The following is a 5,997-nucleotide window of genomic DNA, read 5'->3' on the forward strand; positions in this document are numbered from 1 at the left end:
CCACCACCCTTGAGATTGGGAACCCCACTGACAAGGGAGAAACATGAGTAGAAATTGCTAGAAAAACTAAGTCGGTTTGGCGGCATCTGTGGAGAAAAATCAAAGTTAACATTTCGGGTTGAGTGACACTTCCTCAGTACTCAAAGTAGAACTCAAATGATAGGGAAGAGATTTGAGTCTGCAATCAGAACTCCTTTGTTTCAATGCAATGTAAAATAATGATTATTTTCATTTATTCACAGGATGTAGGTGTCACAGGCTTAATGCTTATCTCTAATTGCCTTTGAGAAGCTAGAGGTAGAGCTGATTTCTTGAACTGCTGCAGATGATTTTGTATTGGGACATCCAAGGTGTTGTTAGGAAAAGAATTGAGGAATACACAACAGTGAAAGAATGGCAATATATTTTGAGGTCAGGATGGTTTGTGACTCGGAAGGGAACATGCAGATGATTGTGTTCCTGTACGTTTGCAGTTCTTGTTCTTCACGTGGTAGAGAACATTGGCTTGGAGGAAGACTTTGTGAGTTGCTGCAGTACATTTATAGATGGTACATGGTGTACACTATGCATTGATGTTGAAGGAAGAGAATGCAGTTGTGCAGGAACAGCTTGCCCAGCAGCACAGATTGTTCTTAAGCACAAGTATTCAGTATTGTTGCCAGAATTTTGTGAGGGCCCATAGCCTTTGCAGTATTGAGTACCTATTAGTTAGTGGAGGATGCATGATGGTAGCACAGTTTATCAGATGCCAGACAGGTAGTAATCCTATATCAACGAAAATTTTAAGTTTGATTTTTTGGAGTTCACAGAATTAGTTGATCTCAGTGGGGATTTACTCAATTACTCGTAGACCCCTCAGTCAGGCAGGGAAAAATATCAGCTCAGGTTTCCCAATCTGCCGACAAGTCAACTATCCTTATTGTGCAAGTGTGTGGACATTGCTTAAGAATATAATTTAATTTTGCAAGGATGCTCCCACACTTGAATAGACTGCCACCTCTAAATAGACTCAAAATAAATGTTTACTTGGATAAGATACTAAAGGGCTGCTCATTTCTTTGCAGCTACTTTCCAACAAGGATATATGCCTTTAATAGGCATGGGAAAAAGATTGAAAATCTGAACGACTTATTGACACTTTGAAGTGTCACAGTTACTCAATAAAGCATGTGAATCATGGCTGTCTAATAGAAATTACATAGACAGCCCTGTATGACATTACTGAAATATATCACGCCTTTTGTATTACTCTCAAGGATTCCAGGAGTTAGTGGTATACAATTAGTGTTATATGCCTTAATGTTCTCACTGTTTATATGTCTGAGATTTTGTCTGACATTATGAAGTTTTATTTCTTAGAGCTCCCAATCAAAGTCTTCATATAAACTTATAATATTGTGCACCTGATGCCAGTCATATTGAGCACAGACAATACTATAATCCCTGAAGAAAAGTAATCATCCTTATTTAATCAGCATTACAACAAAAAGTTTTCGATATCTTGCACAAAGGAAAATAATCTGTGGGAACAAAATGACTAATGGTTTGTAAGTGTTAAGGAGATAAACAATTAAACTCCAACTTTTCCTTTTGAGATCTCTATTCCCAAATTGGAGATTATATTTTCACCTCCTCCATCACCACAACAACTTTTTAAACTGTTAATTGAGCACTCCTTTCCAATTTTATAGGTTTAACGTTGATTTCCTTCCAATGAGATGCACAATAATATACTCTTGCTTGTTTACACAAACACACGTTTAGACATCTAACACACATATGGTAAGAATTTTTTTTGCTGGAAGTCCTTTGTACTAGAAGATGCACTCTTATTACAAAGAAAATCAGAGCTGAGGTCCATACCAGTTGCTATTAAGTCAAAATGCTTCAGCATGTTCCACAGACAAAATATCCCTTTTGGGTCAACAGTTTGCTGCTGTTCAAGTTTGTGTAGTTCATATTTTCCATTCTCTTTCAAATCATTGCACTAGTGCTTCTACCATCTGACACAGTTATATATCTCTGCATATCTTGCTAATGCTTTTCTTGGGCTGGCTGGTACATAGACTTCTGATTTATTCAGGTTTATGAAAAGGCTATGGATGTTTATTTATGTTGAATGATGATGATTTTGTTGTGGTCATGTTATCTAGGTCACTATTAAACTACTCATTAACCCAAAATTGATAAACAGATCCAGTAATACAGGTATCATGCTCTTGCTTTGCTGGTGGTTTCATAACATCAAGCATTTGTTGATGTCTTTTGACATTGCAAATCACTAATTCTAAACCAGCAGCATGCAGTATTTTATCTGAGCAAGTGAATTAGGAGAAGGTATGGGTAATGCTACTTTCCACTTGTTCCTCTTGTATAAGCCTTCTCACTCATTCTGTCAATATGGGTAACGTATCATGCCAACTCTCATATTGCCAATGTAATTCTCCATTCTGGCCCTTCTGTACGTTATCTGCTAAGAAGATTCCGGATATGCATTTATCAACTGTGAAGTTAATTTGTTTGATATTGATCACAAGAACACAAGAACTAGGAGCAGGAGTAGGCCGTCTGGCCCTTCGAGCTTGCTCCACCATTCAATAAGATCCTTTCGTGGACTCAGATCCACTTACCCGCGTTCTCACCATATCCCTTAATTCCTTTATTGTTCAAAAAAAATCTACTTTTTTTTAAATGCGTTTACTGAAGTAGCGTCAACTACTTCACTGGGCAAGGAATTCCATAGATTAACAACCCTCTGGGTGAAGAAATTCCTTCTCAGTTCAGTCCTAAATCTGCTCCCTCTAATCTTGAGGCTATGCCCTCTTGTCCTAGCTTCACCTGCTAGAGGAAACATCCTCTCTACTTCTATCTTATCTATTCCCTTCATAATTTTATATGTTTCTATAAGATCCCCCCTCAATCTTCTGAATTCCAATGAATATAATCCCAATCTACTCAGTCTCTCCTCATAAGCCAACCCCCTCAACTCCGGAATCAACCTAGTGAACCTCCTTTGCACCCCCTCCAGTGCCAGTACATCCTTTCTCAAGTAAGGAGACCAAAACTGCACACAGTACTCTAGGTGTGGCCTCACCAGCACCTTGTACAGCTGCAACATAACCTCTCTGCTTTTTATTTCAATCCCTTTAGCAATGAAGGACAAAATTCCATTTGCCTTCCTAATTACTTGTTGTACCTGCAGACCTACCTTCTGTGATTCATGCACAAGGACACCCAGGTCCCTCTGCATAGCAGCCTGCTGCAACTTTTTATCATTCAAGTAATAATCCTTTTTACTATTACTCCTACCAAAATGTATGACTTCACATTTATTTACATTGTATTCCATCTGCCAGACCTTTGCCCACTCACTCAATGTATCTATGTTCCTCTGCAAAGTTTCACAGTCCTCTGCACACTTTGCTTTGCCACTCATCTTAGTGTCATCTGCAAACTTTGACACCCTACACGTGGTCCCCAGCTCCAAATCATCTGTATAAATTGTAAATATTTGCGGTCCCAACACTGATCCCTGAGGCACACCACTAGTCACTGACTGCCAGCTAGAATAGCACTCATTTATCCCCACTCTTTGCTTCCTGTTGGTCAACCAATCCTCTATCCATGCTAATACTTTACCCTTAATGCCATGCATCCTTATCTTATGTAGTAGCCTCTTGTGCGGCACCTTGTCAAAGGCCTTTTGGAAGTCTAGGTACACCACATCCACTGGGTTCCCATTGTCCACATCACTTATAGGTATTTTAATCAAACTGTTGAGACATGTTATGATTCAGTCTGGAGGAGGTGGGAATTGAAACCAGGCCTTCTGGCTCAGAAGTAGGGACAATACCACTGCTCAACTTATAACACTTGCAACTTATAAGTATAAAATGCGACTTTCTAGCCTTGGTCCATTGGTCATCTGTTAAATGGCTGAAAATGTGTATAGCACTTTTCCTAGTACCATCCCACAGTATCTTAAATAGGGCTGCTTAATCATGTAGGATGCTGTTGAACAATGCATTGGAATCAAACGTGCATAAACCAAGTGACTTGTAATTGGAAAATCCAGTTGCTGGACCAGAGCTACAACTGTCAGAAGCATCATGCCTGCTACTTTGTTACATCTTTTGTGGCTTCACAATGATGCAAGCTGCTTTACCACTATTGAGTTACTGTACTTTTGAACTGCAGATAGTTAAAGTGTAGGGAAACATGGTAGCTAATTTGCCCATGATAAAGTCTCAAAAGCAGCAGAGAGATAAATTACCAATTGTGGTGGTTAAGGGAAAACATTGCTCCTCTCTAACAAGAGATTTCTATTTTCCACCTATGCATTCATTCCTTCTCCACTTTCTCTCCCCACTTCATCATACCCCACCCCCATCAAATGGTCATCTGCATAAATACCACCTTTTCATAGCTGCTTTCAGTTCTGAAGAAGTTATTGGAGTCAAAATGTTAACTCTGTTTTGTCTCCATTGATACTGCCAAGCCTGCTAAGTAATTCATGCAATTTCTGGTTTGTTTGTTTCAGACTTCCAACATCCAAACTAAACTGGTCTCACTTGCCTGCGTTTGGCTAATATCTCTCTAAACCTTTCCTTTTCATGTACCTGTCCAAGTGTATTTTTAATGATGTAACTAACTGCATCCACAACTTCCTTTGGCAGTTCATTCCACTTACACATAATTTTAAGCTGATTGGAGGAAGATATAGAGGAGATGTCAGAGGTAGGTTCTTCACACAGAGAGTGGTGGGCGTGTGGAATGCATTGCCGGCAGTGGTAGTGGAGTCAGATCCTTTAGAGACTTTCAAGCGACCCTTGGATAGGCACATGGAGGATAGTAAAATGTAGGGTATGCAGGGTAGATTGATCTTAGTAGGATAATAGGTCAGCACAACATTGTGGGCCAAAGGACCTGTACTGTGCTGTACTGTTCTATGTTCTATGAAACTTGGTCAACATGAACCAGTTGGACCGAAAGTTCTGTTTTTGTGCTTTATGACTCTCTGGCTATGACTATGACATAATCATCATAACTGTTTTGTCCCTTTTTTGTGGCCAATTCAGAGCGGCATTGATAAAGACATGAAGAAGGAGTGATTGTACAGACAGGTGATGGGGCGTGTTATGGGAGGAATTGAACAAGCAAAGGTAAAAAAAAAAATGGAGTAAACAGGGAGAAAAATGTTTGGATCACTAAGTGGGTTATAGTATTGTCCTTTGCTGTGTCTAAACTGAGACTGAATTCAAGCTGCATGGAATTAAAGTTTCCCTTGGATGGAAGTATGATCATCATTATTGTCATATGTACACTGCTCAAAAGTAGGCCCTAGATTCACAGTATTCTTTCCATATCTCTGTTGAGACCATAAAATGTAGGAACAGAAGTAGGCAATTCAGCCTATTGAGTCTGTTCCACCATTCATTGATCATGACTGATCTGATAATCCTCAACTCCATTTTCCAGCCTTTTTCTCATAACCTTTGATTCCTTAACTGTCTAAACATCTGTCTGTGCCAGCTTTGAACATACTTAATGACCCAGCCTTGATAGTCCTCTAAGGTGAAGAATTCCACCAGATCACTACCCTCTGAGAAAAGAATCAACTTCCTCATCTGTCTTAAATGTGCAACCCCTAATTCTGAGATTATATTATCTGATCCTAGACTGTCCCACAAGGGGAAACAACCTTTCTGCAACAATCCTGTCAAGGACCCTAATAATCTTGTAAGTTTCAAAAAGGTTGTCTCTCATTCTTCTAAATTCCAGTGAGTACAGGCACAATCTACATACTGGGCAGGTAATGGCCTAGTGGTATTATTGCAGGAGACTAAGACCCTGGGAACCCAGATTCAAATCCTGCCACGGCAGATGGTGGAATCTGAATTCAATAAAAATCCATTGCTGATTGTTGGAAAAACCCATCTGGTTCACTAACATCCTTTAGGGAAGGAAACTACCATCATTACCTGGTCTGGTCTGCAT

The sequence above is a fragment of the Rhincodon typus genome, chromosome 31 (assembly GCF_021869965.1).
Source record: "Rhincodon typus isolate 14 chromosome 31, sRhiTyp1.1, whole genome shotgun sequence".
In the NCBI taxonomy this organism is placed as follows: Eukaryota; Metazoa; Chordata; class Chondrichthyes; order Orectolobiformes; family Rhincodontidae; genus Rhincodon; species Rhincodon typus.